Source organism: Bos indicus, chromosome 9 (assembly GCF_029378745.1).
Source record: "Bos indicus isolate NIAB-ARS_2022 breed Sahiwal x Tharparkar chromosome 9, NIAB-ARS_B.indTharparkar_mat_pri_1.0, whole genome shotgun sequence".
NCBI lineage: Eukaryota > Metazoa > Chordata > Mammalia > Artiodactyla > Bovidae > Bos > Bos indicus.
Window position 1 is genome coordinate 32,523,798 of NC_091768.1, and position 13,939 is coordinate 32,537,736.

Consider the following 13,939-nt stretch of genomic DNA (forward strand, 5'->3'; position numbering starts at 1 on the left):
CCTGGGGCAGGCTGGCCCCTAGGTAAGGGAGATGTCATACCCACTTGAGGAAACATTGTTGTCAGTTGCTCAGTCGTGTCCAACCCTTTGCGATCCCATGGACTGCACCACGCCAGACTTGCCTGTTCTTCACCATCTCCCAGAGCTTTCTCAAACTCATGTCAGTTGAGCTGGTGATGCCATTCAACCATCTCATCCTCTGTCGCCCCGCTTTCCTCCTGCCCTCAATCTTTCCCAGCATCAGTCTTTTCCAATGAGTCAGCTCTTCACATCAGGTGACCAAAGTATTGGAGCTTCAGTTTCAACATCCGTCTTTCCATTGAATATTCAGGGTTTATTTCCTTTAGGTTTGACTGATTTGACCTCCTTGCTGTCCAAGGGACTCTCAAGAGTCTTATCCAGCATCACAGTTTGAAAGCATCAGTTCTTCAATGCTCAGACTTCTTTATGGCTCAACTCTCACATCTGTACATGACTACTGGAAAAATCATAGCTTTGACTAGACAGACCTTTGTTGGCAAAGTGATGTCTCTGCTTTTTAATACGCTGTCTGCTACTGCTGCTGCTAAGTCACTTCCGTCGTGTCTGACTCTATGCGACCCCATAGATGGAAGCCCACCAAGCTCCCCCATCGCTGGGATTCTCTAGGCAAGAACACTGGAGTGGGCTGCCATTTCCTTCTCCAATGCATGAAAGTGAAAAGTGAAAGGGAAGTTGCTCAGTTGTGTCCAACTCTTAGCGACCCCATGGACTGCAGCCCACCAGGCTCCTCCATCCATGGGAATTTCCAGGCAAGAGTACTGACGTGGGGTGCCATTGCCTTCTCCGAATACACTGTCTAGGTTTGTCAGACTTTATTTTCTCGGTCTCCAAAATCACTGCAGATGGTGACTAGCCATGAAATTAAAAGTCACTTGCTTCTTGGAAGAAAAGTTATGAATACACTGTCTAGGTTTGTCATAACTTTTCTTCCAAGGAGCAAGTGACTTTTAATTTCATGGCTACAGTCACCATCTGCAGTGATTTTGGAGACCAAGAAAATAAAGTCTGTCACTTTAGATTAAGTAAAATTAAGCAGAAGCCTTTCCTTCAGGAATTGATGAGCTTAATAAACTAACAGTTTTTATGAGTCTCCCAAAGAAGAGTATGGTAGGAAGTCAGGAGTGCGATCCAGATTGGTGGGATCCTGAAGCTCTTTCTGGCAGCTGTTTTAAGGAATCACTAGATGTGGGGGAGATATTATTAATCTTGTTACACAGAAGAGGGAAGTGGGTCTTGGAGCAGTCCAGGGAACTATGGTCCACACAACACAAAATCATGAATGTGAGTTAGGTGTAGCTATGGTTTTGGATGGAACCCACACAACTAAAGCTTTATGCTTCCTTAGTTCACGGTCAACCCATATTTTCTGAATATTTTTATCACCTTGAGGAGGGTGCAGGGAACACTCTTCGGGAACTCTGAGTCTAAATGTCAAGTGTTCAGGGTCTTGGGCGGCTCGCCTGTTTCTGCAAGGAAGGCACCCAGGCAGATGCTGTCATCCAGCTTGAGTGTTCTTTTGTTGTGGTTGTTTAGCCACTCAGTTGTGTCCAACTCTCTGTGACTCCATGGACTGTAGCCCACCAAGCTCCTCTGTCCAGGGCATTCTCCAGGCAAGAATACTTAAGTGGGTTGCCATTTCCTTCTCCAGGGGAGCTTCCCGACTCAGGGATCAAGCCCAGGTCTCTGTGTCTCCGGCTTGGCAGGTGGACTCTTTACCACTGTGCCGCCTGGGAAGTCCCTGGAGTCCCCCTTTAGCACTGCTTTCCTAATCCACTGAGCAAAGCAGTGGCCCCCAGGCTGGAACTTCTCTGACAGTTAAAGGTACACCCTAATGCTGGCTTCAGGGGGTTGTTGTTTTTGTGGCTGTTAGATTAATCCTGGACACAATGCAAAAGGCTGAGGCCTCTCAGAAGGTGGGTGGGAAGGGGCAGCTTCTAGAGAGTGAACCAATGCTCTGGGGTGCAGTACACTCGGCAGACACAATTCGGAGGACGGTTCCTTTCATCTGGGGATTCTTTTAAATGCTGCTCACTCTAATTCATGTCACATGAGTCTGTGTGTGATAACTGTTGAGGAAGAACTTGGGCTGTGACTTTAAGCAAACACTGCTGGAGTGTTTCTAATCACGTTCATGGTGCAGCAGTCTTCTGCATGTTAACTCATCGTGCTTGATAAGGCTGACACTGAATGCTCATGTTAGCACATATGTATATATTTCTAGCTGTCACTTGGTTCAGTACCAATATGATTATCAGTAATATCTGAGTTAAATGTGAGATGATCAGACTAAAACTAGAGCACAAAGGATTTAGGTGAATTCTGAAGATTTACCAAGGGAAACAGTGGCTAAACACTAAAACAGGTTATTGAGGGAAGTTATGGAATCTGTTTCTCTGGAGATTCTTAAAACAATGTCTATTCTATAGAAGGTTCCACAATCCTGACAGAAGGAAGAGAGCTTAATTTACTGGCAAGATCTTCTAACTAAAATCGTAGCTACTCTGCTCAAGGTAAATACTGAGGGGTCATATAACCTCAGATACACAGATGACATCACCCTTATGGCAGAAAGTGAAGAGGAACTAAAAAGCCTCTTGATGAAGGTGAAGGGGAGAGTGAAAAAGCTGGTTTAAAACTCAACATTCAAAAAATGAAGATCCAGTCCCATCACTTCATGACAAATAGCTGGAGAAACAGGAAACAGTGACAGACTTTATTTTGGGGGGGCTCCAAAATCACTGCAGATGGTGACTGCAGCCATGAAATTAAAAGATGCTTACTCCTTGGAAGGAAAACTATGACAAACCTAGACAGTGTATTAAAAAGAAGAGACAAAGGTCCATCTAGTCAAAGCTATGATTTTACCAGTAGTCATGTATGGATGTAAGAGTTGGACTATAAGAAGACTAAGCATTGAAGAATTGATCTTTTTGAGCCATGGTGTTGGAGAAGACTCTTGAGTGTCCCTTGGACTGCAAGGAGATCAAACCAGTCAATCCTAAAGGAAATCAATCCTGAATATTCATTGGAAGGACTGATGCTGAAGCTGAAGCTCCAATACTTTGGCCACCTGATGTGAAAAGCTGACTCATTGGGAAAAACCCTGATGCTGGGATAGATTGAAGGCAGGAGGAGAACGAGGGGTGACAGAAGATGAGATGGTTGCATGGCATCACTGACTCAATAGACGTGAGTTTGAGCAAGCTCTGGGAGATGGTGAAGGACAGGGAGGTCTGGCGTGCTGCAGTCCATGGGGTGGTAAAGAAACTGGACATGACTGAGGGACTGAACAACAACATACCCTGGGTGGCATTTTGATTCCTTAACTCTTTGCCTGCTGGAGAGCTAGAAATGCTATTTCAGGTCAAACTAGACAAAGGTGAACTTATTACCAACAGGCTGCTTTCTTAATTACTCTATAAAGTATGGTGATTATACTCTATAAAGTAAGGTAATTATTATTGTTGTCACTACTATAATAACAATTATTAGTACATATTAATTATTATTATTACCTACCATTTTTGAGCACTCACTATACATTAGGTACTGTTCTAGCTGTTCATACACATTGCCTCATTTTCCTCCTGTAACAACATTTCAAGAACAGTGTTATATCCATTTCATAGATATTTAAGCAGAGTCTTGAGGCTAATAACCTGTTGATGATACAGCAGGATTCAGACCCAGGTCTGTCTGACCCCAAGGCCTGTGCTTCTGTGTCTCACGGGGTGTGCTCCTATATCTAAAAGCACATCAGATCACACATAGTGTTCACTCGTGCAGTCCCACTGGGCAGCCATACTCTTCCACTGGTGCTCAGCAGAGGCTAGGTTCTCTTTTGGATTTGCTTTCATCTCCATGGACACCTCAGAGGTTCATAAAGAATGACATATTTCCCATTAATTGCTGAAATATTAAATGGGATGAGAGAGACCTTCATAACAATCACCTATTTCCTATGTAGGTTCTCATTAGGATAAGTAAAGTTCTGTTGTTTAAAATGTTTACAAATATGTTCTTTTAAAAATTCTCAAATGAGAACTTGTCTTGGGGTGAGGGAACAGCTGAAGATTATTCAAAATCAAACCTGGTGAGTTGCAAGAATAATCATAATCCAGCTATCATAAAACAAGGTATGAATGATGAAATAATGATGTCAGTTTTCTTATGTAATGTTGTGACACACACTGACAGTAAACAGCCTGAATCTCCATCAGAGCCAGCTCTGGCCCCAACACTGACATTCATGTCAGAGTCCACACAGTGACCTAGAAACATCTCACCTACTTATTGACCAGTGTCCCAGAGAGGACCAAAATGATGACTTATAGGAAATGCATTAATCTAGCAGCTGGTGAACTTGGGAGCAAGACAGATGGTGGAGGTGGTGATGTTGCGTGAATTGTTTCCTCTCTCAGCAAGATTGCCAAAAACATGTTCCTCTGCAATTTTTTCTACCGAGGAGGGAGTGGGAGGAAAGACTCTTTTATTGGTATCTGTAACAGATACATTTTCCTTAGACAAGATATAGGTCAGCGATAGTCATGACTTTTTGTGCATGTATAATAGGGAACAAAACATTTAGCCTCATGATGAAAAAACAGCACAATATTCTTCTGCTAAGAATTCTGAAATTTTTATATTTAGAGTTTTGACTTCTTTTTCTGATTCAGGTCACTTGTTGGTTGAATGCCACCTACACTTAACACAATTAAAATCAGCTTATTTCCCTCCCTGTTCTCCTTAAGAGCCTTCATCCGATCAGAAGCTCCCCAGTATTGTCAGTGGCTCCATTCTCCTGCCAGCTTTCTATGTTCCTAACTTGGTCAAATTTTTCTCTTTCTATCATTTTGTCCAGGCAATCACCAGTTATAAGCATCCTTGCTCTACAGGGCTTTTTGAAGCCATGCGCTGTCTCCATTCCCATGGGCACAGGCTAGGTTGGACTGAAGCATTGCATCTAGACGTGGGGAATAGTTTTTAATCTCCCACTTTTAGTTCCTTTCTTATACACACCATCCTGTCCAGAAACAAGCAGTTTCATCATTTGCCTGACCAAATTACATTACAGTTCTGCCGCAAGTGTTCTATCACCTCAGGACTCAACGTACTGTCTTAAAAGGCCCTTACTGTGCTCATCAGACCCCTTACTGTCCTTCCCTTCAACCCCGTCCACCTCGGATGGACCCATAGACCGTTCAGCCTGGCACTTCCCACCAAGGGATGCCACTTGGTCCCTTTCAAACAGTGTTCAAGACTAGAGAATACGTGGTTTCCATGTTTTCATCCCCACAACTTTCTTCATTATCTTCTTATCACTTAGCACTGATACACAATACAATGAAACGCTGAATTAAAATTTTATGTGCCATTGTGTTTGTATTTCTACCTTCTACATAAATTGTTCCAGCTTCTTGTGTAAAGGGACTGGGCGTTGGGCAGTCCCTACACACAAGTCAGGTTTCCACTGGTCCCATCTTAGTAAAGGAACATTTTGGAAAATTCCATCCTTTCCTTACAAACTTTGAAATCAAATTGTCCTTGCATGTGCTATGTAACAAAATTTCTTTGACTGGAGTGAATTGACCCATTGAAAAATATATCTCCTTTGTAAAGAATTTTTTCTGTAAGGAAATCATTGAGTCTAAAGATAATTCTTTCTTTATTCCAAAACTGATTTATTTAATGTTGTGTAGCAAAGAGAGATTTGAGATTTTTAGAAAGCAATTTCTGTCCACAGACAGACAAGTTGTTAAACAATCAACCCAGAGTTAAGGTGCCTACTAAGCTATTCAACTAGGATATTTTCATTTTTTTCAGTACCAGAATTTGTTAGGTAGATTCATATGTATGAGTTTATTTTACCCTCACAATGATTCTTTGATATAGATTTTGTTATTTTTCGCATTATTGACAATGAAACCAAAGCCCAGTGCACTTAAATTCCAAATTCAAGTTCATCAAACCACAAGCGGTAGAACAGAATGGTTACTCGGCTTCTTACCATCTAAATCCTGCACTCTTTCCTAATCCTGAGCCGTTCTGTGCCAGGGGCTTCTGGTTAGCACTGGGCCTCTTACTAATGAGAAAGAGGCACAGGACCAGCAGTGTGGCTGACAACGGTGGTGAGGCAGGCAGAGCCCTGAGGAATGAGCCGTGTTGATTAGACACTGCCTTCCCATATGCATTTGGAACTCTTTCTGGGCATTCTTTCAGTTCCATTGTTCTGTCTGTGTACTTATGAATTAGTACTGTAGTCTTAGTTATTGAAGCTTTGTATTTCACTATTTTATAGGGCTTACCATTCCCCGCAACCCAGATTTTTCCTCTTACTTGAGAATCAGCTTATCTAGTTTAAAACATCATTATGAAGTTTGGGGGATCTGATGTCAGATTTCTAGATTGTCAGGGAGCGTTGATATTTTGTATCTTCAAAACACAAAGAAGAGCAGGTCCCCCCATCTGTTCCAGTGTCCCTTTGGGTCTCTTTTTGTTTCTCAGTATTACTGTCTTTTATGTTTTCACTAGATCATAAAAGTAAACCTATTACTTAAAAAAAAAATAGTTCTGTCTTGGTTTATTCTGTGTTTCAGTGTTGGTCTCTTTTCTTGTTTCTTTTCTTCTCTCTTTCACACAGCATACATGGACACATATACTAACTTCTTCATCCACAGGGTCATCAATGGCATTTGAAAGACATTGAACTAAAAGTTCCAGAATCTTCTATGACAGGGACACAGCAAGATGTTCTTTCTCTCTAGAACATGGCAATAAACTGTCACAGCTTCATGATGGAAGAACTTTTATCTCATTTGTTCATTGCAGTTTTCCACGTGTTTAGAACAGTGTTCATTAACTCTCAATTGCTGTTTGTTGACTGAATGAAAAATCCAGTATATGCCTCTCCAAACTGCACTGGAACAAAGCCCTTGGTTCATATTTTCTGCCAGGTGAAGCTGACTATTGGGTATTTTGCTGTAGAAAATCTGTTGAGAAAAGCAGCAGTGTGTGGAGGATAATTACCTTCCTGTGTATGCTCTACTGACCTATTTCTCCATTAGAGTATTAATAATAAATGCCCAAGGCTCTACTGAAAATAAATAACCTTATTCCTTTTTGCTTATTAGACAAAGCCTTGAAATTCACATTTGCACAATGAGGGCTCTAAAATGCATCCTGGCAGATGGATACTTCTTGAGCTGTCATAAGGAGACGAAGAAAATTCAGTCAAATGTGTGGGTTAAGGCGGCAATGAACACTTGTCATTCTGAACCGTGTTAGAAACCAAGGCCCTTGGTCTCTTCCGCGTTACAGCGTTTCCTGGCAGTGTGGGCTGTGAAGTGTGTGCAGGAAGCACGGTTGCGCTGTGGTTTCACACCGGAGCTCAGGTTGCCGCTCATGAATATGTATGATGAGGCTGTCACTTGAGTGTTCTTGAGCAGAACTGAACCCCTGCACATACCCATTTCCTGCCTACCGTTTGAAGAGGTTCCTTGAGGAGGTTTGAAAAAGTGAGTTGCATCTCCAATTGTGGAGCGTTTTACCTTATTTCTCTTCGAGATGGCAAATTGCACCCTGATTTATTTTTACTCACTGTGAGTCATTTGCTAGTCTTATTTTATAAGTAATATTTTCTACATCTTACCCAGAGGCAGATGGGAAAGTTCAAGGAAACACCCTCTTGGAAAGAGGAAAAGTACTCTGGTCTGGGTTTGCATGTTGGTGCCTTTCCTGGAGTCCCTGATATAAGCAGAGGAATAAACAGATGGTGAATGGGTCTAGCAGAGCCACATTTAGAGTGGGTTTTCTTTGTTTTAGAGGCTGTTATTCTGCTCTTACTGTGGACTCTGTGTACTCCTGAGAATGCAAAAAAAAATAAATAAAACTGGAAGCTCTTTCCTGATATTCATAACACAGGTCACCAGATGCAAAGGTACTTGGCCAGTTGGGAACTCTCTCTCACACACACACATACACATGTGCTAAGGGTTATTGTGTGTTGTCTTTGTGAGAGGAAATGGGGGAGGAGAGGGGGACTCTAGTGCTTCTGAAGCCGAGAGGCAGTGCTCCAGAAACCCACGTGGTGAACAGCATGTGCTGGGAAATGCCAGCCTGTGTCGCTCTCAACTTGGCGTATAGACTCGACTCCTGTTTGACAAAATTTATGGAGCAGACAGCGAATAGTAGGGGTGTTTTCCCTAGACAAGCAGTAAGGGTGAGAGATGGGCATATGTGGGTTGCTATGCAGTTGTTTCACTGTTGATATGGGAGCCTTGCCAAGCAGGACTTGGATCCTGGAAATGTTTGCATGATTCCATGGAGGTCCTGGCTTTCCAGCTGAATCCATGTACGTGTCTTTTCCTTTAATGACAGTCATGAGGGAGAAAATGTACCTGCTTTCTGGATGTGTTGCTTCTATTTCTCCACAGTCTGGAGGCTCCTTCTTGAAGTCGTGACTGGCATTATCTTGGTTGTCATAATGAGCTTCTAATGAACTGTCTGTCTAGATTGTTCGTTCCTCATGTTAGATGTTCTTTTCCTATGGAAAAAAAACTTATCCTTTAGAAATTGCTCAACATGGTTTTGGCATTGAAGTTTCGTGATTTAAGAGCTGATGATTTTATCTCATTGTTAGATGGTGAAATAACAGGGTCAAACTGAGGTTAACAGGATTTAGAATTTCAATTTGGCTGGAGTCTTTCCTTCTGAAAAATGGTGAAAGAATGGAAGGATGGAAGGAAAGAGAGGAGGAAGGGAGAGAGAGAAGAAGGAAAATCTATTTAAGGAAAAGTCTGATTAATAAATAGGTGAAATCATTGACTAAATCTAAGTTTATCTGAGCTAAACATTTTTCAGTTCAGTTCAGTTGACTTTGATCTCTTTAACCCTCTTATGTATTCATTTATTTTTATTTTTGGCTGTGCTGGGTCTTCGTTGCTGTGAGGGCTTTTCTCTGGTTGTGATGAGCGGGGAGCTACTCTCCAGTTGGGGTGATGGGCTTCTCATTGGAGAGGCTGCCCTTGTTCTGGAGCATGGACTGTAGGGTGCACAGACTTCAGTGGTGGCTTCCAGGCTCTAGTGCACAGGCTGAGTAGCTGAGGTGCGCAGGCTTAGTTACTCTGCCACATGTGGGATCCTCCCAGATCAGGGATCAAACCCACTGTCTCCTGCATTGGCAGTGGATTCTTTACCACTGAGCCACCAAGGGAAGCCCCGAGCTAAACCCTTTTATGTATATTTGTTAAATTAAAGAGGGTAAAATAATTACATTTTCATTTTAAACACTTACTCTAATATCTCACTTTTTTCTTCCAGTTTTATTGAGATATAATTGACACACAGCACTGTATGAGTTTTAGGTATACAACATGATGATTTGATCTACATACATCATGAAATGATAATCACAAATTTAGTGAACATCAGTTATCTCATACAGATTCAATAAAAGAAAAAAAATCCTTATGATGAGAACTCAGGATTTACTCTCTTCAGGACTTTTGTATATATCTTTCAGCAGTGTTAATTATATTTACCATGTGGCACATTGCATCTCTAGTACTTACTTATCTTATAGCTGGAGGTTGTACCCTTTGACCACCTTCATCCAATTTCCCATCCCCTTCCTCCTTTCCCCCCAACTCTGGTAATCACCAATCTGGTCTCTTTTTCTTTGAGTTTGTTTGTTTGGTTTTGAAGTATAACTGACTCACAACATCATCTTACTTTCTAATATACAACATAGATTCGATATTCTGTACATTCCAAAATGATCACCACTGAGCTAAACATTTTTACATTCTCTTCCCATCTTTGTTGGGTCAACAAATACCTTTCAAGAGTGTACTCTGTACCAGGCATAGAACAATACAATGTTTCTGGCTACCATTTAATCATAGACTCTTTTGATTCTATCACAACAAGGAAGTCCTTTTTCCATTGTGTACCTCATATTCTGTCTCCCCTGCCATTAGAAAAATTAGATTACCTGTGACTTTTGTTTCACGTCCAATTTAGGGTTATGTTTCCCCATGTCCAGTTATCTTTATCCTTTTCAGCTCTCCTGGATCATGCAACTTAATCCAAGGCCTTAGGAACAGGCTATATTTTACCAAGTTATGTGAGTGCACTTTTCAGTGAAGTTTTTGCAGCCCTCCATCTCAGGCCTGAATTGCTTCCTCAGCACCTCTCTTGTGAACTCCAACTGCTTGGGTACTTAGCTGTCTTGGCTATGAATACCTTGAGGGCAGGGCCTGTGTCTTATTCATTTCTGAAGTGATGGCAACATAGCACTTGGCAAGTATTTGTAGAAAAAAATGAATATTGCCCAAAGCATCTTTGTTTATATATTCTAACCTTTTGGTCTTTTCTTTTTATGGGTTGGATTCTAAGAATGAGTTTGTTGGTCTAACTCTATATATAATTTTAGTTTTAATAGATGTTGCTAGATTGCTTTCCAAGAAAAGCTAAGGCAATTTACTCCCGTATTGCCCTCAGTAATAGGTTTTATTGTTTTTTAATGTTTGACAGTTCAATAGCTATAAAGTAATATCCCATTGTTTAATTTTTCTTTTCCTGCTAGTAAAAGTTTGAGTATCTTTAATGTGTTTGTTGGTCATTTATTGCTGTTTTGTGAATTAACTTTTTATATACTTTGTCCATCTCGACACATAAAAGTTTATATTTATTTCAAGATATATAAAACAACAATATAAAGCCCTTTCCCCCTGAAATTCCAATTCTAGGTCTGTGTCCTTGGAAACACCTCGTGCGTGTGTGCTTAGCCACCCAGTCACATCCGACTCTCTGTGGCCACACAGACCATAGTTCTCCAAGCTTCTCTGTCCATGGGGTTCCCCAGGCAAGAGTACTGGAGTATCCATTCCCTTCTCCAGGGGAGCTCCCTGAACCAGGAATCAAACCCGCATCTCCTGCAAGATATGTACACAAAAATATACGCAATGCATCTTATCAGAGTATTGTTTGTCGTAATTAAAAATCAAGTTTAATGAAAAGGAGTAGTTTTATGTCTTATGGTGTTTCCTTATTAAAATAAAGAGAATGAGGAATTAAAAGATATGAGCTATTACTCAACTATAAAAAGGAATGAAATTGTGTCATTTACAGAGACAAGGAATGGACCTAGAGACTCATACAGAGTGAAGGAAGTCAGAAAGAGAAAAACAAATATCGTATATTAACACATATATATGGAATCTGGAAAACTGGCACAAATCATCTTACTTGCAAAGCGAAAACAGAGACACAGGTGTAAAGAACAAATGTATGGACGCCAAGGGGGAAGGCAGGCTGGTGGGATGAACTGGAAGGTTGAGATTGACATATATACACTAACCGTGTACAAAATAGACAACTAGTGAGAACCTACCGTAGAGCACAGGGAACTCGACTCCGTGCTCTGTGGTGACGTAAATGGGAAGAAAATCCAAAAAAGAGGTGATATATGTATACACGTGGCTGATTCGCTTTGCTGTACAGCAGAAACTAACTGTACAGTAACTGTACAGAAACTAACTTTACAACACCGTAAAGCAACTATACTACAATGATATGTATATTTTTTAAAGTGAACTCTCTCAACATCCTTCTTCTCCTTTCCCATTCCCTGTCCTTGTACATGGGGACAGAGCACCAGTGTTCAGTCACAGGAGATACTGTGGGATGATAGATAACAGTGATGAAGTGGAGCAGAAGGGGATAAAGGAACTAAACATGTGGAGATGTGAAGAAAAGAAATTAATATGACATGTGGTGTTGACTGCTACCTCAAGTTGGATAGAAGAGGGTTAAAAGAGAGAATATTGAAGAGTAGTAAAAATTATGTGTAATTTTCAGTTGTTTAATCAGTATATAAATCAAAAATTCCAGGATGTTCAAATATATATATTTCATGAGTTGAGATTACCCTAAAATAAAAACTAAAATCATATTAAAATTTTCTGAACCTTTCAGAAGATATAGTATCCCAAAGGGGCTTCATTCTAGAAGGAAAATCATAGTAGCTTGCCAATTCCAGTTCTGGTCAGGCATTCTTAGAATATTTTGGAGTGGATTTTAGGCTCGTGGGGATTCTACTTTCAGATTATCAACCAACAAGCCAAAACAAGGCTCTTGAAAATTTTCTCTACTGAAATGCTCAGTCTGCAAATCTGGATAGTGATGCAAATATATAAGTTTCATTGCTGGTACTTTGAGTGCTGATAAATTTGGGCTTTAATACAAAGAAAATGATCGCTCTTTCTCTTCTCTAGAAAATAAAACTAAGAAAACAACTCCCTTGACAGAGTACCTGTGTTCTACGACTAAACATAAGGCAACTGATCAAGTATACATTACACACAGGCTCTGAGTTCATCCCTCACAGAGAGCTGTACCTGAGGAGTAAGGACACACAGCGAGTGAAAGGCTGTGGTGCTTACAGACAAAGCACCCCGAATACCCCCCAGTTAGCTCAGTGGTGACAGTGGGCAAAGGACCGAGAGCAACAACGTGGGGCAGGGTTATCAGGGAAGGCTTCCCAGGCATTGCATCAATGCACAAGGAGAGAGAAGGAATTCACACCAGGGAGGGAAATTATTTATGGCATTGCAAGGGGGAAAAGAGGATTTTTTTTCAAGGTCCTGGTATCTCTGTTACTTGGTCCTAGTGTTTGGACATATGGAGGTACCATTGCCATTAAAGTATTAAAATGTGCCAGAAGACTTGGAATGTCTTAAGAGCATGCTGTGAAGGGCTGCTGACACAATTCCAGTTATGCCTTGGTACAAATGTCATGTCAGATTGATGTTTGGAAAAGGACTGAGATTTGAAAAACTGCCTAATGAGCTCTTGTGTTCTTTTCATCTTTTATTTTGTGCAAACCAGACTCAACATGCCATTGGTAACTTCCTCAAAACTCAACAAGATAAAGGTCTGTAAAAGGGACTTGCTGGCTATCTTGATCCCTAATGGAAAGTTCTTAAAACCTGGATTTGATGAGCCCAGGCCATGCCATGTAACATTTAGTTACATGTTTAGTCTAAATATTTTCTATTTTGTGCTCCCTTTAGCAGGCACTATATCCCTTCTCCCATCTATAAATTGTCTTAGCTCAAAGGGATGGTTTTTGCTGTGTTATGTTATCTCACAGCCTGGGGCAAATTAACAGATAAAGTGAAAGTGAAAGTCACTCAGTCGTGTCTGACTCTTTGTGACCCCCACAGACTATACAGTCCATGGAATTCTCCAGGCCAGGATACTGGAGTGGGTAGCCTTTCCCTTCTTCAGGGAATCTTCCCAACCCAGGATCAAACCCAGGTCTCCCGCATTGCAGGCAGATTCTTTACCAGCTGAGCCACAAGGGAAGCCCTAGAATACTGGAGTGGGTAACCTATCTCTTCTCCAGCGGATCTTCCCAACCCAGGAATCCAACGGATAACAGATAAAACAAGAAGCCAAAATCTAGTAAGAGGAGGCCAGTGCGGACGGGTGTGCATGCCCTGGGTATGAAGAGAAGAACGAAGCACCTTCATGTTCTTTGAGAGCCCCTTTGACCCATGCACTTTTAAAAGCAGCAGAAGAAATGAGCTGAGAGTGGAAAAGAGTGTGTGGGGGTGAGGTTGTTACTTAGCAACAGGGAAGCTTCTGGCCAATGTTCTGAACTGAACAAAGGAAAGCAGCTGGGATGGCGTGGAATAAATGAATGTGGAAAAAATGAAAGGGAGGAAAGCAGATGTGGCAGCGAGGGAGGGCTTAGAGGAGAATGAAAAATAACACAGCAAAGGAAAAGCATGAAAATGGATGTGATAGGTACTTAAACACCAGAAGACTATGAATAAAAATCATTTGGGAATAAAGAGATCTGAAAGAAAGGTGAAAATAACCAAAGGGTAAA

The 13,939-nt window shown here is 41.2% G+C and overlaps 1 protein-coding gene and 1 long non-coding RNA gene across 5 annotated transcripts in view; one reads left to right on the plus strand and one right to left on the minus strand.

Annotated features, from left to right (window-relative positions):
- The window catches only part of LOC109563784 (uncharacterized), an 81,668-nt gene that overhangs the window by 15,017 nt on the left and 52,712 nt on the right, over positions 1–13,939 (minus strand). Inside the window, exon 1 of one of the 2 annotated variants that reach the window (XR_002181400.2) lies at positions 8,439–8,876. The exons of the other annotated variant lie outside the window; for it this stretch is intronic. This is a non-coding gene — a long non-coding RNA (uncharacterized lncRNA). Of the gene's footprint in view, positions 1–8,438; positions 8,877–13,939 lie in introns of those variants that run through there. 2 annotated transcript variants of the gene reach the window in all.
- The window catches only part of CEP85L (centrosomal protein 85 like), a 206,046-nt gene continuing 199,555 nt past the window's right edge, over positions 7,449–13,939 (plus strand). For all 3 annotated transcript variants that reach the window (XM_070795914.1, XM_070795911.1, XM_070795912.1), the window contains exon 1: positions 7,449–7,556. The gene's annotated coding sequence lies outside the window, so the exon portion shown is untranslated. The remainder of the gene's footprint in view (positions 7,557–13,939) is intronic.